Source organism: Odocoileus virginianus, chromosome 28, assembly GCF_023699985.2.
Source record: "Odocoileus virginianus isolate 20LAN1187 ecotype Illinois chromosome 28, Ovbor_1.2, whole genome shotgun sequence".
Taxonomy (NCBI): domain Eukaryota; kingdom Metazoa; phylum Chordata; class Mammalia; order Artiodactyla; family Cervidae; genus Odocoileus; species Odocoileus virginianus.
Genome location: NC_069701.1, coordinates 43,478,047 through 43,502,271, shown reverse-complemented (window position 1 = coordinate 43,502,271; position 24,225 = coordinate 43,478,047). Strand labels below are relative to the sequence as shown.

At 55.8% G+C, this 24,225-nt stretch overlaps 1 protein-coding gene across 1 annotated transcript in view; it reads left to right on the top strand.

The window, feature by feature from the left end:
* LOC110130980 (uncharacterized) overlaps positions 1-11,483 on the top strand; it is a 151,354-nt gene extending 139,871 nt beyond the window's left edge. Inside the window, exon 6 of the transcript XR_011484450.1 lies at positions 10,705-11,483. The gene's annotated coding sequence lies outside the window, so the exon portion shown is untranslated. The remainder of the gene's footprint in view (positions 1-10,704) is intronic.
* The last annotated feature ends 12,742 nt before the right edge of the window (positions 11,484-24,225 follow it).

Below are 24,225 nucleotides of genomic sequence, written 5' to 3'. Positions count from 1 at the left end.
TTCACTTTGTTGTCTGGTGGGAACAAATGAGTATTGTAAAGCAACTGTCCTCCAGTTAAAAGTAAATTACACTGGGCTTCCCTGGTGGCTCAGATGGTAAAGAATCCACCTGCAATGCAGGAGACCATAATTCGATCGCTGGTTCAGAGATCCCCTGGAGAAGGGAATGGCTACCCACTTCAGTATTCTTGCTTGAAGAATTTCATGGACAAAGGAGCCTGGTGGGCTACAGTCCATGGGGTCTTGGACACAATGGAATGACTAACACTTTCTTCACTCTCAAAGCAATTATCCTCCAATTAAAAATAAATTTAAAAAATAAACAAAAAAGTTTAAATGCTTGAAATAGGAAACACTGTAGTGGTTTAGTCACTCGGTTGGGTCTGATTTTGCAACCCCATGGACTGCAGCACGCCAGGCTTCCCTGCCTTTCACCGTCTCCCGGAGCTTGCTCAAACTCATGTCCAGAGTCGGTGATGCCATCCAACCATCTCATCCTGTCATCCCCTTCTCTTTCTGCCTTCGATCTTTCCCAGCGTCAGGGGCTTTTCTAATGAGTTGGTTCTTCACATCAGGTGGTCAAAATATTGGAGCTTCAGCTTCAGCATCAGTCCTTCCTATCAATATTCAGTACTGATTTCCTTTAGGATTGACTGGTTTGATCTTGCAGTCCAAAGGACTCTTAAGAGTCTTTTCCAATACCACAGTTCAAAAGCATCAGTGCTTCAGCACTCGGCCTTTTTTATGGTCCAACTCTCACATCCATACATGACTACTGGAAAAACCATAGCTTTGACTAGATGGACCTTTGTTGACAAAGTATTGTCTCTACTTTTTAGTGTGCTGTCTAGGTTGGCCATAGCTTTTCTTCCAAGGAGCAAGAGTCTTTCAATTTCAAGGCTGCAGTCACTGTCTGCAGTGATTTTGGAGCCCTCCAAAATAAAGTCTCTACCTGTTTTCATAGTTTCCCCATCTATTTGCCATGAAGTGACTGGACCAGATGCCATGATCTTCATTTTTTGAATGTTGAGTTTTAAATCTGGTTTTTCACTCTCCTCTTTCACTTTCATCAGGAGGCTCTTTAATTTCTCTTTGCTTTCTGCCGTAACAGCAGTGTCATCTGCATATCTGAGGTTATTGATATTTCTCCTGGAAATCTTGATTCCAGCTTGTGCTTCATCCAGCCCAGCGTTTCTCATTATGTACTCTGCATATATGTTAAATAAGCAAGGTGACAGTTATACAGACTTGATGCTCTCCTTTCCCAATTTGGAACCAGTCTGTCATTCCATGTCCAGTTCTAATTGTTGCTTCTTGACCTGCATACAGATTTCTCTGAAGGCAGGTGAGGTGGTCTGGTATTCTCATCTCTTTAACAATTTTCTGCAGTTTGTTGTGACCACAGTCAAAGGTTTTAGTGTAGTCAATGAAGCAGAAGTAGGTATTTTTCTGGAATTCTCCTTGCTTTTTCTATGATCCAGTGGATGTTGGCAATTTGATCTCTGGTTCCTTTGCCTTTTCTAAATCCAGCTTGAACATCTGGAAGTTCTCGGTTCACAAACCTAGCTTGAAGGATTTTGAGCATTACTTTGTTAGTGTGTGAAATGAGTGTAATTGTGTGGTAACGTGAACATTCTTTAGCATTGCCTTTCTCTGGGACTGGAATGAAAACTGACCTTTTTCAGTCCTGTGGCCACTGCTGAGTTTTCCAAATTTGTTGGCATATTGAGTTCAGTACTTCAACAGCCTCATCTTTTAGGATTTGAAGAAGCTCAGCTGGAATTCCATCACCTCCACTAGGTTTGTTTGTAGTGATGCTTCCTAAGGCCCACTTGACTTCACATTCCAGGATGTCTGGCTCTACCATCGTGATTATCTGGGTCATGAAGATCTTTTTTGTACAGTTCTTCTGTGTATTCTTGCCTCCTCTCCTTAATATCTTCCGCTTCTGTTAAGTCTATATCATTTCTGTTCTTTATTGTACCTATGTTTGCATGAAATTTTCCCTTGCTATCTCTAATTTTCTCGAAGAGATCTCTAGTCTTTCCCATTCTGTTGTTTTCCTCTATTTCTTTGCACTGATCATATAGGAAGGCTTTCTTATGTCTCTTTGCTATTCTTTGGAGCTCTGCTTTCAGATGAGTCTATCTGAGAGCCCCAGGAACAGTGTGAAAAGGCAAAAAGATAGGACACTGGAAGATGAACTCCAAAGGTCAGTAGGTGCCCAATATGCTACTGGAGATCAGTGGAGAGATAGCTCCAGAAGAAATGGAGATGCTGAGCCAAAGCTAAAACAACACCCAGTTCTGGATGTGACTGGTGATGGAAATAAAGTCTGATGCTATACAGAACAATATTGCATAGGAACCTGGTACGTTATGTTCATGAATCAAGGCAAATTGGAAGTGGTCAAACAGGAGATGGCAAGAGTGAATGAACACTGACATTTTAGGAATCAGTGAACAAAAATGGACCGCAATGGGTGAATTTAACTCAAATGACCATTATATCTACTACTGTGGGCAAGAATCCCTTAGAAGAAATGGAGTCGCCCTCATAGTCAACAAAAGAGTCTGAAATGCAGTACTTGGGTGCAATCTCAAAAACGACAGCATGGTCTCTGTTAGTTTCCAAGGCTAACCATTCAATATCACAGTAATCCAAGTCTATGCCCCAACCACTAATTCCAAAGAAACTGAAGTTGAACCATTTTATGAAGACCTACAAGACCTTCTAGAACTAAAACCAAAAAAGATGTCCATTTCATCATAAGGGACCGGAATGCAAAAGTAGGAAGTCAAAAGATACCTGGAGTAACAGGCAAGTTTGGCCTTGGAGTACAAAATGAAGCAGGGCAAAGACTAACAGAGTCTTGCCAAGAGAATGCACTGGTCATAGCAAATACCCTCTTCCAACAGCACAAGAGAAGACTCTACACATGGACATCACCAGATGGTTAATACTGAAATCAGATTGATTATATTCTTTGCAGCCAAAGATGGAGAAGCTCTATACAGTCAGCAAAAACAAGACCGGGAGCTGACTGTGGCTCAGATCATGAACTCCTTATTGCCAAATTCAGACTGAAACTGAAGAAAGTAGGGAAACCACTAGACCATTCAAGTTAAGTCACTCAGTCATGTCCGACTCTGTGCGGCCCAGTGGAGTGTAGCCCTCCCAGGCTCCTCCATCCATGGGATTTTCCAGGCAAGAGTACTGGAGTGGGTGCCAATTCACGTGTGACCTAAATCAAATCCCTTACTGTTATGCAGTGGAGTGACAAACTGATTCAAGGGATTGGATCAAATAGACAGAGTGCCTGAAAAACTGTGGATGGAAGTTTGTGATATTGTACAGGAGGCAGTGACCATCCCCAAGAAAAAGAAATGTAAAAAGGCAAAATGGTTGTCTGAGAAGGCCTCATAAAAAGCTGAAAAAAGAAGGGAAGTGAAAGGCAAAGGAGAAAAGTAAAGAAAACACAGTAACAGAACTAAAAATGCCTCCTAAAAAGGTCATCAGGCGTCTCCACACAGCCGAGGAAAGAATCTGAACTAAAGATAGGCCCGGCGAGCCACACAGACTGAAAGACAAAGAGAAAACAGTGAAAAGCTATTAACAGAGAATCCAAAGGCTGTGTGACAAAGGAAAAGTGTTGGAAATGGGGGAAAATGGAGGCAAAATGCGTTTTCCTTAGTTTTCATCGCTCTCTGGATCAGCGTGTTGAGAAGAGTAACAGTGCTGAGGAGCTGAATGCTTGCAGCACTCCTGGATGAGGGATCCTGATCACCACGGCGACATTTGCTGTGAATGCATGTATTAGAAGGTTTTGTTTTAATTTACTCTTTTTAAAAATGTATTTACTTTTAATTGGAGGATAATTGCTTTCTAATGCATTGGCTTCTGCCATATACCAGCATGAGTCAGCCAGAGGCATACATATGTCCCCTCCTTCCTGAGTCTCCCTCCTGCCCCCCACCCCATCCCATCTCTCCAGGTCGTCACCAGGCTTAGCATCAGCCTGACAACCCTGTGTGAAAGCGACTTCCTGTTAGTGATCTGTTTCACGCACGGTAGTTCCTGGGTTTCAGTGCTACCCACGAAACCCATCCCACCCTCTCCTGCCCCTTCTGTGTCCACAGGGCTCTCCTCTGTGTCTGAGTCTCTATTCCTGCCCGGAAAACAGCTTCATTAGTGCCATTTTTATAGTTTCCATATATACGTGTTAATGTGCGATGCTTGTCTTTCTCTTTCTGACTTGATAAGTGTGCTTTTTCAAAGATGTCCATTTATCTTTGGTGGTGCTGGGTCCCTTGCTGCCGAGCGGGGCCACTTCCGGTGCCCAGACTTCTCACTGTGGCGGCTTCTCTCGCCGCACGGCGCGGGCTCTGGGGCGTGAGGACATCAGCAGCTGTGGCATGTGAGCCCAGCAGTCACAGCTCCCGGGCTCTAGAGAGCGGGCTCAATAGTTGTGGCAGACGAGCTCGTCTGCTCCCCTGTGTGTGGGGTCCTCCCAGATCAGGGATCGAACCTGGGCCTCCTGGTGACTGGCAGGAGGCTTCTTCACCACTGAGCCGCCAGGGAGGCCCGGAAGTGAGCTTTTTTATGTGAAGCTGTGAGTGTTCACTCCTTCTCCCAGGGTCCTTCTGTTGCCCAGTCCAAGACTGTACGGCTGGCTGCACAGCGGGCCAGGGAGTCCGGGGCGGGGGTCTTGGGGAAGGAACAGTGCCTTTATCCAGAAGCTGGCAGGCCCAGAAGATGGTGGACTAATGCCCTAAAGAACCACGTTCTTTGGGGTAGGATGCAGCTTCTTTTGCACTAATGGAAATGGCGAGCAGGGGATTGGTGATGAAAGGGTGCAGGCAGACTGCAGACTTCGTGGAGCCACCTGGCCTTCAAGGGAGCAGAACATTTGTTTGTCCTGCTGCTTGCTCACGTAGGCTGGATCTCAAGGCTCCTGCAAAGCTTCAAGTTGTTAGCAGTTATTTTTACTTTGCCTCTCTTATCTCTGCTTATTTGCAAGGTTCCTAGGCTGAAAGCAAACTTATCTACAGCAAGTAACAGCCATAAGTAACCCGGGGCCGTGGGATGGGAACTTCCATTCAGGGGATTAACGGGCTATTTGGGAACAAACAACATGTCTCTGCTGTTTAACTCCTGATGTGCGGGAGTGACCATGCTGGACCCCAGGGGCAACTTCAGGGTCTCATTTCTGTCCTTCTCTGCTTCCAGTCTCTTCAAAAGTTTGCGTTTCACAGAACCCACAGGCAGTTTTAAATATTACAAATCTACTTATCATGTCAAACAAAATGTTTTGTAAACCCTTAGAGTTTGAGTAGGCTCCAGGAGTTGGTGATGGATGGGGAGGCCTGGTGTGCTGCAGTCCATGGGGTCGCAAAGAGTCGGACACGACTGGGCAACTGAACTGAACTGAGAGCTGATGTTAATATTAGTTCTCAGTTGTGTCTGACTCTGTGCAACCCTATGGTTTATAGCCCACCAGGCTCCTCTGTCCATGGAATTCTCCAGGCAAGAATACCGGAGTGGGTAGCCATTCCCTTCTCCAGGGGATCTCTGTGACCCAGGGATCGAACCCAGGGGTCTCCTGGGTTGCAAGAGGATCCCTTACCGCCTGAGCCTCCAGGGCAGCCCCCTTAGGGCTGACATGAAAATGGTAAAACCTAGTTGATTTGAACCCAGGTAAGTGGACTCTACTAGCCATGGTACCAGGCAGTGGGTGTCTGTCCTTACTCACAAAGATACTGATTTCGAAGCAGTATTTCATGGTTGGCTCATGGAAGCCTGAAACTGGAGTGTGTGTGTGGTGTGTGTGTCTGAAGAACGAAAATTCAGTAAAGTGTGTTCATGGTAACATCTCCCCCGTGCAAAAGAATCGCCATTTCATGTAATTTTCTTTAAGGCAGGGAATGGGTTTCAAGCTGTGTTTCCCTTAATGCTTTTCTTCCCACCCGTTTCCCACCGTGAGACCAGAGCAGGGATTCAGAAAGGCAGCCAGCCCGTCCTCTTCTGAGCCCCCGCCCCCAGCGGCCCCCACAGCGGCCAGGGTCTGCGGCGGAGCCGTAAAGCCCCATGGAATGTTCCCAGCGGGCGGATTTCAGCGGCCATCAGTGCTGGCCTGCAAAGGCCCAAATACCTTTCGATAAACTGACGTTGGGAACTTGGTATCTTCAAACATTTCTGTCTTTGGTGAAAATATTTCAAATCCGAGCTCATCTTAAGAGCTAATCTCTCCCACAGCTGCTGCTATGAGATAAGGCCGGCTGTGCAGAGAGGCGCTGTCTGCAGCCTGCAGCGAGGCTCAGCCTGGGAACGCCGCGGGGGCGGCAGGCGGGCCTGGCTGGCCGGCGGGCCTGGGCCTCAGAGGCCTTCGCATCCGCGCTGGGAAGCCCAGTCTGCCAGCAGTGGGTGACATCGGGGGAATTCTAATTTTTGAATTCTTGAGATTCTGGCTACCTTCAAAATGACAAAAACACACGTTAGCTGAGTTTGTAAGCACTGTTTAAGGCAGAAACATGGAGAAAGGGGGTCCACTCACACTTTATTCGGTAACTCAGAGCTCTGGTGGTGAGCAGGCCCTGAGTCCTGCCTCAGCTGTGCCTCTGTGGGCGGCTGACCGCTCTCCGCAGACCCCAGCTCTGCCTCTGTGGGGACCAGCCGCTCGGGCGCCCGCTGCGCCCTCTGGGGGCCGGGGCGTCCTGGGCGGTAGCTCCTCGTGGACCAGGAACCATCTGGAAGAAAGCCCCTTTGGGGGAAACTGCAGCCGTCTGTGTTTAGAGCTGCAGCCAGAGGGCCTGGGCAGGGGGCAGTGTCCTGCCTACCAGACGCTGCCCATGGTTTATAGCTGTGACTGAACCCATCGGCGCCATGTTCACGGTCCCCAGAAATGTGTGGGGCCTGCCCTGAGCTGCCTCCCTGCCCCCCGGGGGGGTAACCGCATCCCACAGGTTGCCTTTCGTCAGCAGCGCCCTGGCCCACCTCCCTGCACCGGCAGACCCGGGCGGGGAAAGGGCGGAGGCGCCCCTCTCCTTGGCTGCTCGAGGCAGGTCCGGCCACAAGGGTCCCAGGACCTGGGGCTGAGGTCACTCTGCTGTCGGGTTCCCGGGGACTTTGGGGGGTTGTGACGTCAGAGAGCCGAGAAGAAGGCATTGCCCACGACCTGCCAGGAGGGACAGGTGTCGTTGGCAGTCCATGTGCGGGCTGGAGAAGAATGTCCGGACACAGAGCATTTCAGAAAGGAGGGAGGCTATCGAGAGCAGAGAGCAGAGTCCATGTGAGCCCTGCGAGTGCAGAGGGCCAACCCCCATCGGCCAGGGAGAGCGCCCTGCGGGTTAGCAGCCAACTTTTACAGCCTCGAGACGAAGAAAGTTCTTGCTGGAAGGCTGGCATTAGGTGATCGGTTAGGGTGCTATTCGGGGATGGGCATTCTTGCCTAACGGATCAGGAAGCCTGCTGGCGATGGTCGGGGGGCTTCTGGCAACAATCACAGAGGGACTCAGTCAGCCCCAGAGATGACCTTGGATCTGGGCTCTGCTGCTGTGGCCGCGGCCTCAAGGCAAGGCCTCGGCCCTGTGGCCTTGGGGCAGGATTCCACAACAGGCACAAGACCTCAAGCCAGTCTTTGCACTGGAATGACCGGCAGAACCTCGGGTGGCGACAGACGACAGACGCACCACGGGGTGAAGCGCTTGTCTGATGAGACCCACCGGTTTCAAGATGCTGTAGGCTTACACGTCACCCATTTTCTGAGGATGCAGGTCAGAGTCTGGTTCGCTGACGGCCACGTGGGTGACCACGGCCCAGGCAAAGCGACTCTTCCTGGTTTTGCCAGCAAGAGGGCGTCATTCAGAAGAGTCTCCCAGAGGCGAAAGATCTGGAGTCACTGGGCCCCTGGGTTTGTCCGCGTGGGGTCAGGTGGGACGTTCAGTGCTGCTCAGTAACTGAATGTGGAAGATTTGGATGAGCGTTCCCGGGGGCCTCTCAGCTTCCCAGACCAGGGACACGAGGTGGACCCCGACAGCCTTGCCCCCCTACACCCACCCGGGGCCCTGGCCACGCCCGGCTCCAGTCAGCCGTGGGCACGTCTCTATTTCCTGGGATGCAGGTGCACACCTCCCGGTACCCTGAGCTACAGCCAGCCGGTGGGTGTGTATCCTTTTGGTCTTGTCTCTCCGTGAGGTTCAGTGTAAGGAGCTGGTTCATGCAGCTGGTGGAGGGGATGCATCTGAGCTCCGCGGGCAGGGTGGCAGGCTGGCTCTCTGTGTTGCCATCTTGAGGTTGAAGCCTTTCTTTTCTGGGAAACCTCAGTCTTGGCACGTCAGGCCTTCGACTGACTGCATGAGGCACCCCCCCAGAGGGCGGGTGGTCTGCTTTCCTCCAAGTCTCCTGGTTTAACTGCTAATCTCATCGGAAAGCACCTTCAGGGCAACATCTGGACTGGTGTTTGGCCAAGGCCGGGCTGCAGGAACACGCAGAGCGAGCCGTCCCCCTGGGGAGACGAGAGCCTCCTGAAATTGCCTGCCCTCTTCTCCTGAGCCCTGGAGCGCTGCCGTCAGGGCGCCAGGATGTCCACATCTTGCGACGTCGTCTGTGACATCACCGGGGCCTGGTGGTGGCTAGAACCTCTCAGCGTAACTGCCCCCATGGTTTCAAAAGTGGGGAGCGTTCGGAAGACATGGAGCAGATCTTTGGGGTCACCCCCCACCCTGCCACTCTGGACAGATGTGCCAAGGTCATGTTCATGCATGGCGTACGCTCTGGGGGAAGCCGATGCCAGGATAGGCACTCCTGGCCTCTTTTCCAAGAGTGCTTTTAGGAACTTGTAGCTCTTTCCTGGTGAGCTCAGTAAGCTCCTGAATTCAGCTGCGTAATTAAGGAGAAAGTCACCTTCTGCCCGAGTGGGGTGCAAGGCTGGGGGGCTTTGTGCTGGGAAATACCCTTTTCCCACCAGGGAGGGGGGCCGGGTGGCGTGTGCAGAGATGACCACCAGGTGGCGCTGTCGCCCCAGCCTTCCCAGGAGCAAAGCTTCGCTGGGTCCCGCGTGCCTTGAGCCCAGGGCTCCAGATGAGGCCGCAGCCCTGGTGTTCCGTGTGCAGGATGGGCAGCCTCCCTGCCCAGTCCCCCTGCCCTCCTGGCGTGTTCCTGTCCTCCCCAGGCCCTGCTGCTGTGAGCCCCAACCCCAGCCTCCCCCGGGGTCCAGAGGGGCCTGGGGCAGGAGGGGTGCCCCCTCCAGTCGGCCCCTGCCTCTCCCCCGTCTCCGCCTCTTTCTCCTTCACGGTTGGAAGTGAGAGACTCCCCGGGTGTCCTGGGCAAGGAGCCTGGAGGGGTCCCGGAGCCTCTGCTGGGAGGCTCTCCGTGACTGACCCCCGTTTATGCACCAGACGAGCCGCCTGTGGAAGGTGCTGTGTGTCCCCACCTGAGCCTCTCTCCAGCGTGGGGGCTGAGCCCTCGCAGCCCGAGCTGATGAAGGGTAGATGACGGGTGGGGAGGTGGCCCCAGGGACACTCTCGAGGGGCTCCTGCAGCCTTGTGGGCGGGGGCTGCTCCCCCACCCCGAGTGTGCTGCCTGTCTCGGGAGTGCCTGCCTCAGAGTCTGACCCGCAGGAGCCTGTGGGACCAGCTGGGGGCTGACGCGGTCCCGGGGCCGGGGTCCTCGCCGGCTGGGGCAGGTGTGTCAGATGGGACCAGGCCCCATTGGGGGGGGTCACATGGCCACAGGCTTATTTTCCTGTCAAAATACAAGAGAAAGAAAGGATCTTTCTGAATCAAGAAGAGAAGAGTTCCTTGCTCCCTTGGGGCTTCTGGAGCCCGCGTGTGGGACTTCGATTGGCCAGCAGCACCTGGGGCACACGTGAGCCCCGGGGCAGAGCTGCTGGACCCCAGGCCAGGCCGCGGGGCCCCCACCCACCTCGGCCTCCCTCGGGGCTGAGCCTCTCTGGTGTCCGGTAAACAAGTCACAGGACCACAGGGACCGCCGCCGGGGCCTCCCGCCAGCAGCCAAGCAGGCCCCCGAGTCACGGTGTGCCTTTCTTGATAGCAGTAGGCGTCTGGGACAGCCCCCTCCCTGCACTCCGGAGAAGCTGAACAGATCCAGGATGGGGGGGCTCTCCTGGGAGTCACGGAACTCACCTCCCACTGCCTGGAAGGCGAGCGCCTCGCAGGCCCAGTGTGGCTGCCGCTCTGCCGGGGCACAGTCAGTAGGGTGCTTCTGTGTGCGGCCACGTAGGGCCGGCAGGGTCCCTGCAGAGCCCACAGAGCCGGGGCGCCACTGCTGGCGGTGTTCGCGGAAAGACTAAGGTCGTCTGTGTGGCTGCAGGCGGACACTGGCCTGTTCTCAGCTCCATGTGGAAGCCAGAGGCCGCGGTGACCGGTCAGGAGGGGAGGTGGCCCCAGGAGCGGCCTGTCAGCGTCCTGACCCCACAAGCTGGCTGTCCTGCTCTGAACCCACGCTGGGACCCTGTGCTGTCAGGATTGGAGGGCGACCTCAGGGCCTCCCGGTCCCCACGGGCAGGCCAGGCCCAGCGGGGTGGTGACCTCTGAGCCCAGCGGGGACTCGGAGCCCCGGGGACCCATCTGTGCCCCCTGTTACCGGGGCCCAGGGGCCGCGGGGTCACTGTGGGATGGGGGCGGAAGCAGGCCTGCCCTGCACCGGATTTGGGTTGAAATCCTGTTGTTCACCTCTTTCCCACAGTTTCCAGCTCTGACGGGCATGTGACCACGATCTTCCTTTTTTCCAAAATCCAATCTCAGCACGCCGTGAAGGACTCGGGCACAGCTGTACGGGGAGAAGTCCACGGCCACGGGGGACGGCGCCTCCTTCAAGGGCGCGTGGGCTGGTCCTCACTCAGGAAGCGGGCCTCTGGGTGTCAAGATGCTGAGCAGGGCTGGGGCTGACGGAGCGGAGGGCCCGTCTTCTTCCGCCCGGAGAGATGGGAAGGCTGGGGCTCCTCACTCTGGAGAGGGAAAGAACTGTATCCCTCACACTATGCCCATTGGGGTACCCCACCCCCGGACAAAGGAACACGAGAGATGGCTGGTTGTTGGAAAACCTAATGAAAGAAAGCCTCTCCACTTACGCCCACAAAGCATTTGATAAAACCATTCCCTGCAAAGCCCAATGTCAAACAAGAATGCAAAGAAACTGCTTACATGGGGAAAACATCGTGTTTCAAAAGCCAGTGGGGAGCAGGACTTGAAAATATGGACCACGTAGCGCTGTGGATCGACCTAGAGTCTGCCGTACAGAGTGAAGTCAGAGAAAGAGAAGCAAAATACGGCTGTGGGATCTGGGGATGGCACCGGTGAGCTGACTTAGGGCAGGAGCAGAGATGCAGCCTTGGGGAGCGGGTGTGTGGGCCCCGTGGGGAAGAGCTGAGAAGGTAGCCCTGCCATCCATCCACCGCCGCGTGGGTGGCAGACCGCGAGTGGGCAGCCGCTCTACCGCGCAGGGGCTCCGCTGCGGCCTCCAGGGCTGGGCTGGGGACGGGGGTGGGAGGGAGGCTCCGGGGAGGGAGTTTGTGTAAATCTACGGCTGACTCACTTTGTTGTGCGGCAGACACCCAGAAGACATGGCGAAGCCATTATACGCCAACAAGAAAGAAGGAAACGCGGACTGTGGTTCCCAAACCGCCCGTGTCACCACCGTTGTTTGGGCACTGCTGATGCGGTGGTGCTGGGCCGTGGGGACGAAGCTAGGAAAAGCCTCAGGAGAGAAACGCCGTCAGAGAGGCGGGCGGGACAGGTGCCCGCAGACCCGTGTCTGCTGTCGACGATCGCGGGGGAGAGAGGTTGACCGCATGCTCTGTTCTGGGGGGCCCGGGTCTGAGGGGTCTCTCGCGGTGCGGGGCTTTCTGTGGGAAACCGGGAGAGGCCTGGGCAGAGCTGGCGGGGTTCCTGGCCGTGCCGGACACCCTCCGCTCCCTCCCACAGCTGGGATGATGGATCGGTCTCGTCTGTCATTTTCCACCACGTGGGTACCACTGTTACTGGTTCTTCCGTGTACCTGCTGGCCGTCAGGCTTCCTTTGCTACGTGAATTTCTCATTTACATTATTTTCCATATTTCTGCTAGTCTTTCTGTTCTCGTCGGTTGCATTTGAATTGCAAACATCTCCTGGCTCTTCCAGCCCCCTCTGGACCTTAGTCTTGGTGGGAACATGTCAGCACAGAGATTCGTAAACAAGGAGGCCCACTGCGGCGTCCTGTGCCATGGAAACGGAACAACAGAGTGCAACAAACAATCTGGAAATAATATGATTTTCCACAGCAGAGCGATCATTTCCTACGTGGTGATACAGCTCAACTAGGGGATATTACGCAACTGCTGAAAAGAAGGGGTTCCATCTACAGCTGTGACCTTAAGATGTTCCTGTTTTAGCAGGAAAAAAAAAAAAAAGAGCTCTCCATGTCCACATTAGCACAGAAAGCTGAACAATTATCCCTAAAATACACTCATGTTGATAATGCCAGATTGGAATTAGAGGGAGTTGGGGGGTGCAGTTTTAACTTTTACTTTATTTGTGACTGTGTTGTTTGCCTAGTAACAAAGATCATGTTTTTTTTTTTTTAATCTTTAAAGGAATGGACAAATTAAAGAAAACTTGTCAGGATGCCGAATGACATGCACGTGGTGATCCTTTTGTTTACATAAAAACAACTGTTAAAGGGGTTAGAGACAGAGGTTTTGACTTAATGATTTTTTTGAAAAGAGGTATATTGGTAAAGATAAAAGGATAAAATAAAGAAACAGAAAATAAGGAGGGAAAACACCCAGAAAATTCAGAATACCTGAAACCTGGTGTTTGGTGTCTGACACGATCTTGGCACATCAGACCCAGAGCACGAGGCGGCGGGGCTGGGCTGGCGGGGTGGACGCCCTGGGGCAGAGCCTCCTCCTCCCAGGAGGTCGGTGTTTGCACCGAAGTGGCGGTGAGCACCCAGTAAATGCACAAACCCCCAAGGCTAGGCTTCCCCCGACTTCAGCAGGGACACCAGGGCCTTCAGTGGGGAGTGACTGGAAGTAAGTTCACCAGAAAAGGTTTAGACCCACAGGCCAGGATCTGTGAGACTGAATCAGCTAGCGTCACCTAATCATAAAACATGGGGCAGAGAGGAGACACCATCTGTCTGTCTGTCCGGAGGGACGATGGCATGGAGGACCCGTGCTCTGCCGTGGGCACTGGCCTCCCGAGGATTCCAGCTTTTCTTCTGAGGACAGAAGGGGGCCAGGGGGCTTCAAAGAGGCGAGTGAGAATGGGTGGTTCGTGCTTTCTAGAACCCTCCATCATGGCTTTGTGATGGCAGGCTGCCAGATGGAGGGCAGGATAGGAGGGATTGGCCAGGTTCCGAGAAGACAGCTTTGGGCTCATCACAAACGGCGAGGCTGAGGCGGGCCAGAGAGGGCTCTCAGCCAGGCTGCTGGGATGTGGGTGAGCGTGAAGCGCCTTCCAGGTGGTGAATGATGGCCCCGCTGGTGGACGTGGTGAGTGGTGGAAGGGACAGCCAGGCCCCAGCACGATGGCCCGGTTTCTCTCCACAGGGACGGCTCTCCTGCAGTGGGGAGGCCGGGGCTCTGAGGTGGCGTTGTGTGGGTGGGCACGTGTCCGCGACCAACCGGGCAGCGTCCAGCAGGTAGCGGGGGCACAAAAGTGTGTGGGGGGCACGGCTCTGGGGGAGGGTCACATCGATGGTGTCTTGCATACAGATGTCAAATAAAGATGGGGGTGGAGATACAGAGAGACGGGGGGACAGGGAGAGACGGGGGGAGACAGAGGAGATAGAGGGAGAGTCGGGGCGCAGGAGAGGTGGGGGGTGTGGACCAGCAGGAGGAGGGCGGGCTGCGGGGACCCACGTCACACAGACAGGCAGAAGCCGCTGCAGGAGGACCCAGCAGGTCCGGGAGTGTGGCTGGGGGTAGAGCTTAGAGGCCAGATGGGAGCCCTTTAAGGAGGATGGGGAGCCCTTTAAGGACGATGGGGAGCTGTGAAGCCTGAGGTGGACAACCCGGAAGACAGGACTGATGCATGTCGGTGATCTTGTTTGGAAGATGCTGGTGACTGAGCTTGATGCGAGGTGAGACACCGGGCCCTATTTAGAGCTGACGGCTCGGCCAGCTCCTGTCTCCGGATACAAATGACCACACTTAGCACAGCCCTCATCCCTGACTGCAGGGGTCACCGCGGCTGTCTCCCACAGCATGGACCTGGCCCCTCCAGGTCCATCCACCCCAGGACACAAACAAAGGCCTTGTGGCTCCCAGCACGGCAGGCAGTGTGGACATCAGCATGTTTCCGGGGCTCCCAGCAGCCCCGAGTGTCCGGCAGGGATGGGGGCCCGAGATATCCATAGGCGCAGATGAGCCGGGACGCCCAGGGACGCTGGAGCAGGGAGCAGGCACACAGCAAGCAGCGAGCACGGCCACCAGCACCAACTCTGCGGCCACAGCAAACCCTGCAGGGCAGCCACCCCGCTCGGCCCCTGCTCCCCGGGGCCTGCAGGGCTCACCCTGCGGGCGGCGTCACCACGTCCAGGCCCATGTGACCCGTGGTGCGGCGGGTTCAGCGTCGGGGCTGCAGGCAGTGGACCTGGAGCCCACAGGAGCCAGGGTGGGGTGCGCGGGCCAGGCTGGGGCCTCCCACTCCAACCGAGCTGCGAGGCCAGAACAGACACTGACCGAGCAGGACCCTCCCCGGGGCCTCCGCTGGGCCGGGGTTGGCCGGGACCAATTGCCCCGCAGGGGGCAGGAGCAGGTGTGGACTGGGGCCTGGAGGCCGTCTTGGCCCCAGACGGCGCTGGCGGGCTGCAGGGGGAGGAGGGGACTCCCCCGGATGGTGGCGGAACCCAGGGCCTCACGGCCTCCGTCCTGCACGTTCACTCTTTTCCTGAACCTTCCCCTGGGGCAGAGCCCTCTGCCGTGGCCCAGGAGCCCTGGTCTGACCAGTAGCCTCTAGTGAGAGCCCTTCATCCCCCGCGGACCGAATCCATGACCAGCCCTGCTGAGTGAGCTGAAAGAAGGGCTCCCCAAGTAGACTCCTTCTCATGAAGAAGGTGGGGGCTTCTGTCTCGGCCAGAGTGAGGAGCGGGAGACGGGGAGGCAGCCACACAGTGAAGTCTCTACCTGGACAGGGAGAAGCTAGGCTTTCCATCAGCGCCAGGGACTCGTAAGTCTTTATCATCGCCCCATGCAACGTCACAGGGGAAAACTCGCTGAACTTGCTCGTCTGACTCCACGTACACTGAGGCACTATTGGGACTTGTCACCCTGGCCGTGTGTCCCTTCGTCATGAAACAAACACAAATAATGGTATTTTTCAGTAACCGGATTAAATTAATAGCCAAACAAATTCAGAGTGTGGTCAAACACTTGTTAAATATAATGACAAACTTGTTACCATTAATATCTGGAGGACTTAAAAACTGAGGAAAATGCCAAAACCCACATAAAACGGGCAGGCTGAGATGTTGGCCACAGGTATGACGATCACTATTTTGTTCAAAACAGAAAAGAAAGGGAACACCATGGAGAGAAAAGCTGAGGTGCCCTTTCATCTCCAGGGGCAGCTGGGAAGATGCTAGCAGGGCTTGCTCAGAGGCAGACTGATTGCTGGCCTGCATTTCTGGAAGCAGCTGACAAAATGCTCCAGAAACTCACACTCTCCCTGTGCTTGGAAACAGCAATTTCCCTGATGCAGCTTTATCTGCAGGAGCGCTAACAGCCTGATGCATAAGGGGCTACTGGTTACAGATATCTAATGTTATAACAGAGGGATCCATCCTCACTTGGAATAATGTTAAAGTCCTGGATGTAAAAACGATGAATGTGCTGAGAATTACACAAGTAGACTGCTCCATGCAAATAGTCACACGAATCTGCAAGGAAAAGTCAGGGCAGATGCAGCAAACCCGAGACTCTTAAAAACTGCCTTGTCTGCAGCCATCTGGGCGGAGAGATTATGGCCCACTGTAATTTCCTTCATTCTTTTCTTTGACAAAAAGAATTATTCCAATTCAAGAGACAGTGCATTACAGGAAACCCACAGTAACACTGGCTTAAACAAGATAGGATTTTAATCCTTAATCACATTTTTCAAGTAGATAGAGTAGACTCTATCTACTGAGGCTGGTTATTCAGAGGCACCAATATTGTTGATAATCAAGTGTTCAAGCTCCTTCCGTCGTGCTGCTCCATACTCTTAGCAGGAGGAATCCATCCCTCATGTTTAAGATGGCTGCTGGAGCACCTGCCATTGCATCAGCCCTCTGAAAAGCCTAGAGGAGCATCGAGGAAATGACCAAAGAGTGTACCAGCCAGCAGAGCGTGCTCCTTTGGAGAAAGAGAGCTGAACATAGAATTTCCACATGACCAGGCAACCCCGCTCCTCGGTGTAGACCCAAAGAATTGAAAGCAGACATTCAGATAGATATTTGCACACTTCTGTTCACAGCAGTCTAAATGTGGTCCGTCCATACAGTGGAATAGTACTCAGCCTTAATTTAAGAAGGAAGGAAATCCTGATACAGGCTGCAAACATGGATGAACCCTGAAGACGTGATGCTCAGTGAAATTAGCCAGACTCAGAAGGACGAATGCTGTCTGACTCCACTCACAGGAGGTCCCCGGAGGGGTCAGGTTCATAGAGACAGGAAGTAGATGGTGGGGTCAGGGGCTGGGGGAGGGGGAGGGTCGGGACTGAGTGCTTCACGCGGTCAGAGTGTCAGGTGGAAAGATGGGAAGTCCTGGAGACAGTGGCCTGAAGGCAACAGGCCCGTGAATGTGCGTCGTGGCCCTGACCTGTGCACCTAGAAATGGCTGATTGCCGAAGTTGATGGTGTGCACATTTTATCACAGGTTTAAAACAGAGAGAAGAAAAGGGGGGACAAAAGAAGGAAAACAAAGGAAAAAGGAGGCTCCTGCCTGCCTGGGTGTTTGTCAGCGTGTCCCCACCCTTTCTGGGCGGCTGGGACCCGGGCCTTTGACCGCAGCTGGTGTGAGTGAGGCCAGGACATGGGTGGTGGCCATGCGGGGCTCCTCCGAGGGGAGCAGCGGGACGGGGCGGCCTGGCGTGTCCGGCAGAGGAGCCGAGGTGGGCTGAGGTATGGGAGTGCCCCAAGCCCCTGGGTCACTTGGGCAGGGCTGACAGAATCGGAGGACGGACGCCACGGGGGTCCCGGGGCGGGGGCTATCTGGGTAGGGCTGGCCGGGGGGAGGGCGTGGTTGGGGGTGTCTGCAGGGCCGCAGCCCTCAGTGCAGCCCAGCCGCGTCTGGAGGTGGAGGCTGCGCAGGTCAGACGGAGGGAGGACGAGACCAGGGCCTCTGACCGCCCGCGGCTTTGCCGGCTCAGGACCCTGTCTGTGACCCCACTCCTCTGGGTTTGGGGTCTGGACGCTGGTCCCTGGGAAGCGGGGCCTCCCAGATCAGGGACGATGACGACCCAGGTCCACCCTCAGCCTCCGCTTGCAGAACAGCCTGGAGGGTCTGGCGTCCTGGTCCGGGCCTGCGAGGATCTGGGGGATGGACAAGCCCCTGCCCTCCCCTCGGAGGCCGTGCCCCAGGCCGAGGCCCGCTCCGCTCCCACCCGGGGGTCCCGGGACCCGCCCCAACTGCACCGTCAGCGCAGACCCCGCTGACCGCCCAGGTGGTGGGCCGGGGGCCGCCGCGGCCCCCGCGCGGGGCGGTCCGGAGATGGCGTGACTGCAGTGATGTCAGCGATAGTCCCACAGGGACCCCAGAGAGACCTGCAGAGCGTTACAGCAGGCGGGCGAGAAGCAGAGGGGAGACAGATGTGCTGGGCTGTAAACAGTCTGATTTCTCGATGTAAACCAGACTCGGGCCCAGGACTCCAGGTACGCGGCCGAGGCGGAGCCCGCCCCCCGGGGGCCAGGCTGCGCAGCCCCACTCTGGGACGCGTCAGAGTGACCGCCGAGACGGTCCGTAATTAGGCGAAATTGGTCTTGCATTCCTCCCCTAAATCCCCAAGATCTCTGCAATTTTAGGTCTTCTCAAAAAGGAAAACATTTGCTAATTAAATGATACAAGTGAAAAAAAGCACAGAATGTCCCGTCGACTGGAAAATGCCAATTAGGGAAGCGGCTCTGCTTTCCCTCCCACCTCGGGCTGCGCGGGGCGCTCACCGCGCTGTGAGGGGCCTGCTGGCAGCGGGGTCTGGGGCAGGGCCTTCCTCGGACACCCCTGGGGGAGGACGGAGCGGCCGGGGCCTGGCCGGGCAGGCGGGCCGTGTGCTGGGGCTGGGGAGGCCAGCCTGGGCCGGGGCCTGGGCCCTCGGAGCTGGGCGGCCCCGATATCGCCTCCAGCTGTGGCAGCACCAAGGACAGTGGCCTTGCCCGCACAGGTCGGTGATTAGTCTGCTTCCTGCGGGCTAGCGGGGCCCCCTGCCCTGGCCCTCACTCTGGAGGAGCTGGTCTTTGTGCCGGCGGCGGGGTGGTGGTCGTGTGTGTTCACCCCAGCCCAGCTCCATTCCTGGGCTGGAAGTTTCCTTCCCCAGTGCCCTGCTCAGGGCCAGGCTGGGCAGGTGTCTGAGGCCTGGAAGTCGGGTGGGTGTTTGCTGACTGTGGTTCTGCCCTCTCTCTCGCCGAGACCCCCACGCCCTGCAGGCTCGGGAGCTCTCAGACCCTGTAAGGAAGAGTTCCCCGGCCTTGCCGCTCCTGCACCCCAAGGCTGGCTTGGAGACCATGTGCCTGTGCAGCCCACACCCTAATAATGGGGTTTATATTTTTGAATGAGTGGAGAGAAGTCCGAAGAGGAAGAATACTGTGTGACGCATGAATGTGGCATGACGCTCACGTCCAGGCCCGGCAGCAGCCTGTCTTCGAGCAAGTTGCCTGTCCACCCGGACCTTCTGCAGCCAGTCTCCTGCTGCAGTGGCAGAGCTGACTGGCTCACAGACCGTGAAGCCCACCACATCTATACCGTTCAGCTTCTGGCTCTGCATAAAGCGTCTGCCCGCTCTGACCCACGTCCCTACTCAGACATCGACCCGGTTCAGGACCGGATTGGTGCCGGGCTCAGGTCTCTATCCCTTGGCCTCTTGCATGGAGCTGGTGGGGCTTTTTAAGAGCCTCAGCTGAGTGTTTGAACGGTGTCTCAAGGTCCCTGGCTTCCAGAAATTCTAACCAAGACACATACATATCCTAGAGGATGAACTGCAGTGGGCAAGGTGGGGGCAACCAGGGCCCTGAGAAGTGGTCCGGTCCTGAATCACGTGTCCGATCAGCGTGGAGCCACGGGCCGAGTGTGGGCCCAACGGGGATCGGGGCCCAGAGCTCCAGTCTGGGGAAACCTGGACACGATGCTCAGGCTCTCCCAGCGTCGGGACCCATCTTTCCAACAGACACAATGATAGACTGGTGCATGTCTTGTGTCTGCTTCTTTGGGAGAGCATCACTGTTGTTCAGCCACTGAGTCATGTCCAACCCTCTGCCACCCCATGGACAGCAGCACACCAGGCTTCCCTGTCCTTCACCACCTCCTGGAGTTTGCTCAAACTCATGGGGTCAGTGATGCCATCCAACCATCTCATCCTCTGTCACTCCCTTCTCCTCTTGCCTTCAAACTTTCTCAGCATCAGGGTTTTTTCCAATGAGTCTACTCTTTGCATCAGGTGACCAAAATATTGGAACTTTGGTTTCAGCATTGGTCCTTCCAATGAATATTCAGGGTTTATTTCCTTTAGGATTGACTGGTTTGATGTCCTTGATATTCAATGGAACTCTTAAAAGTCTTCTCCAATACCACAATTCAAAAGCATCAATTCTTCAACATTCAGCTTTCTTTGTAGTCCAGCTCTCATATCCATACATGACTACTGGAAAAATATCATTGCTGGGTCTAAAGCCATGGTGATTGCACACGCTCATGGCTGGCTGTGACCAACGGCGCAGGTCTGGAGGAACGGGCGGCTGGATCGGAAGCAGACCCCTGAAGTGGGTCCCCGTGAAGTCACTGCTTGCCCTTAGTGCTGCCTGGGGGAGAAGCCTTTCCTGAGAAGCTGAAACAGCAGTCCCCACAGCTCAGTGACTGAGCAGTAATTTTGACAAGGCAGGCGGCCTGGCTGCGTCTCCCGATAAGACAGTGCCCCGCTGTTCTCGCTGAAGCGAGGCGTCTTGGCTCCCAGGGGGCCTGGGCCCGGGGCAGGGGCACCTCGGGCCATTGTGCCTTTGTGACCAGAGGCTCCAGCACACCCGGGTATGTTCTGACCCTGCTCCTGCCAGACCCCTGCCTGCCCTGGGCAGACCCCGGCTACGTCCCACAGGCGGAGGGCAGGGGGCTTCCTCACAGGAGCCTCCACACTGCTATGGGCAGAAGGGAGGGGAGAAGAGGGACGCTGTCCTGTGAGCCCAGGGCCCAGGACTCCCCACGCCTGCAGGGTCCCATGCAACCCTGGTCACACGCAAGGCCCTGAAGCTGGACAGGTGAGTGGCTTCCCAAGGTCACACAGCGAGGCCCTGAAGCTGGACAGGTGAGTGGCTTCCCAAGGTCACACAGCGAGGCCCTGAAGCTGGACAGGTGAGTGGCTTCCCAAGGTCACACGCAAGGCCCTGAAGCTGGACAGGTGAGTGGCTTCCCAAGGTCACACAGCGAGGCCCTGAAGCTGGACAGGTGAGTGGCTTCCCAAGGTCACACAGCGAGGTCCTGAAGCTGGACAGGTGAGTGGCTTCCCAAGGTCACACAGCGAGGCCCTGAAGCTGGACAGGTGAGTGGCTTCCCAAGGTCACACAGCGAGGCCCTGAAGCTGGACAGGTGAGTGGCTTCCCAAGGTCACACAGCGAGGTCCTGAAGCTGGACAGGTGAGTGGCTTCCCAAGGTCACACGCAAGGTCCTGAAGCTGGACAGGTGAGTGGCTTCCCGAGGTCACACGGCGAGGCCCTGAAGCTGGACAGGTGAGTGGCTTCCCAAGGTCACACAGCGAGGCCCTGAAGCTGGACAGGTGAGTGGCTTCCCAAGGTCACACGGCGAGGCCCTGAAGCTGGACAGGTGAGTGGCTTCCCAAGGTCACACGCAAGGTCCTGAAGCTGGACAGGTGAGTGGCTTCCCGAGGTCACACGGCGAGGCCCTGAAGCTGGACAGGTGAGTGGCTTCCCAAGGTCACACAGCGAGGCCCTGAAGCTGGACAGGTGAGTGGCTTCCCAAGGTCACACGGCGAGGCCCTGAAGCTGGACAGGTGAGTGGCTTCCCAAGGTCACACGCAAGGTCCTGAAGCTGGACAGGTGAGTGGCTTCCCAAGGTCACACAGCGAGGCCCTGAAGCTGGACAGGTGAGTGGCTTCCCAAGGTCACACGGCGAGGGCCTGGCGTGCGGAGAAGCTCTGCTGCCTCGGACAGCGAGCATGCACTTCGGCAGAGCGTGAGTGACGAACCTCCCGCAGAACCAGAAACAGTTTCTTCCGGTAGCAGGAGAGGCACAGCGGGTCGCAGTGACTCACTCAAGGCCCCCACCCCGGTCTCGGCGGATGGCAGGGGCCCCTCGCCTCCGCAGGCCTCGCTCCGCCATCATCCCTCCCCGCCCCGCTGGACGCCTGGAGGTTGCTCCAGCTCCACGCGGGTGCTTTCTGCCCGTCTCCCACTCCACACGGCCACAGTTCTGGTGCTAGGAAGCCCCGGGGAAAGCCGCGCGCAGGTGCCACATGCCCATGGCTCCGTTTCCCTGGGATCGTGGACCCCCAAGTCCCGCCTTCCTCAGGAGTCACAGCAGGGTTCTCAGAGGCAGAACGACGGATGAACACACGTGGACGCGTATGTATCACTACACAGAGAGATTTAATCTCAGGAATCGCCTCACGTGATTACAGAGGCTGGGGAGTCTGCAGCCTGCACTGCGGCCAGCCGGCCGGAGGCCAAGGAGGGCCCAGGGTTGAGGCGGGGTTGAAGGCCGCGGGCTGGAGGATGCCCTCCTGCTCGGGGTTGAAGGCTGCGAGCCGGAGGATCCCCTCCTGCTCGGGGAGCTTGGTCTTTGGCTCTAGTTAGGCCTTCGACTGATTGCATGCGTCCCACTACCCTGTGGGGGCCATCTGCTTCCGGGGCGGCTAAAAGCAGTTTAAGGGCTAATCTCACAGCCAAACACCCTCCAACTCCTCCTGCTTTTGCAGCCCCTCCCTCTCACCACGCCCTGGCTCACCTGGTGCCCCCATGACCCCCAATCTCCCAGTCACTGGGTATCACTTGAATTCTTTAGAGAAGTGGAATCATAACCTGTGTGCTCCCTGGAACTGGCTTTTTCACTCAGCATCGTGACTCTGAGGCTCATCTGTATTCCCGCTTCCCCGGGTTTTCCCAACCGGTTTCAATGGCACATGGGTGTGAGCCTCAGCCAGGACCATCTCCTTGCAGCCCCTGACAACCGGCTGGCCCGCCCTGGAGCGGTTCCTGCCACCGGACGGCTGGGCTCTGTGCGCCTCAGCTGGTGATGCTTTCCTGAGATCAGGACGATCTCCACTTGGTGACATCTCAGATGCCCAGCCCTGGGGCCCTAAGCTGCCCCTGACAGAGTCACCACAGTGACCCTTGAACGGACTCTGGGCTGGGCTGGGCACTGAGGCGGTGGAGAATCTGCAGGAGGAGGTGGCTGGACCGTTACAGACAATGTCAGTGCTTTGGGGCAAATTAATTAAACACAACTCCAGGCTTGAAGCCTGGGAGATGGCGCATGTTGCTGACCCCTGACTCTCATGCAGGCCCCGCCTGGACCTAGTCGAACATCCTTTGTTCTGAAGGTTCAGCCTCCTTGGAGCGACGTTCTGAACTCACAGCCTCACAGAGAGCTGCTTCCTTGGTTTGCATCCTGGGTGAGCGTGTGGGGAGAAGACTGTGAGTGCCACCTCAGGAGGATGAGCAGGAGGCCAGGTCCCGATTCTCCACTCACTCATTTATTCCCTGGATGCACCGAGGCCTTGTCTGTCTTGGAGACTGAACAGAGGAGGGCGTGGCACCTGAGCCGCGCAGGGACCACGTCCCCCCCCACTGCCCCTCCCCCAGGTGCCACGGCCTCCGCCAGGGGCTTTGCGCTGGGCTGGGGTGGCCCTGCCTCTGAGGCCAGTGTGACTGGGCACTCGTTCAGCTTCTCGGATGCCCTCGACCCCAGGGAGGCTCAGCGTGCAGGACACGGAGCCCAGAACCTCAGCTGTCACGTGGAGGGAACAGGGACCCCGTGACTTCCCAGGTTGACTTTTATTAATAGAAAAAAGGCAAAAAGTAAACGTGCAAAGTATGAACTAAATAGAGTGAATAATAGAGTTGTTTTAAGAAAAAACTAAACAGATTTCTCTGGGAGAAATAGACACAAAGAAGTGAGCATGCGCCCAGGTCACACCTGCCCCTGCAGGTATATAGAGGCTCCTGGCCCCGGAGGCCCCACACGGAGCACCTTCTCTCTCCACCTGCTCCTCTGACCTGCTCCACCCTCAACCACCAGAACCATGGGCTGCTCTAGCTGTTCCGGAGGCTGCGGCCCCAGCTGCTGTGTGCCAGCCTGCTCCTGCTCGGGCTGCGGCAAAGGGGGCTGTGGCTGGTGTGGGGGGTCCCAGTCCAGCTGCTGCAGACCCTGCTGCTCCCAGTCCACCTTCTCTGTCCCCATTTGCTGCTAGTGCACGATCTGACTGCTGGCCACAGACCGCAGGACTCCAGTCGAGCAGGGACTGCGGTACCCAGGTGTCCCCCTCTTCTATCGATTCATCCCTCCGGTGTTTAAGACCGGATGCTGAGCCATCGCTAGTCTCTGCCTGACCCGAGCGCCCTGTCTCCTCACTCCCGTTCTCTCCTCTGGTTCTGTGGCTCTGTTCCTGTGTTTCCTGGGAGCAGCGAAGGGCTCCATTGGGAAGAAAATTAAGTGTTAGCTGCCACGTAACAAGGCAGACACCATGTGGGGAGACGTCACCCAAAAGTAGCAGGAAAAAGTTAATGGAAAAAAGTATATAAGGAAAACTAAAAGATACGGACAACAAAAGCAGAAGGCCAACATGTGAATAGCAGGAATTTGAGCCCAAGAGAAGAATGATTCTGGAGGGGAAAAAAAAAAAAAACTGGAAAAAATAACTGAGAGTTTTCCTCAAAATTAAAGAAACGCTTTTTTCAAAGCCTTTATATTAAAAGGGTTTGAGAAGAAACACACTCCTTCCCACATTGACATTGTAGTGTGGATGATAAAGAGGAGATTCTAGAATTTTCTGGGGAGGAGGCGCGTGAGCACTGGAAGGTTCACGCTC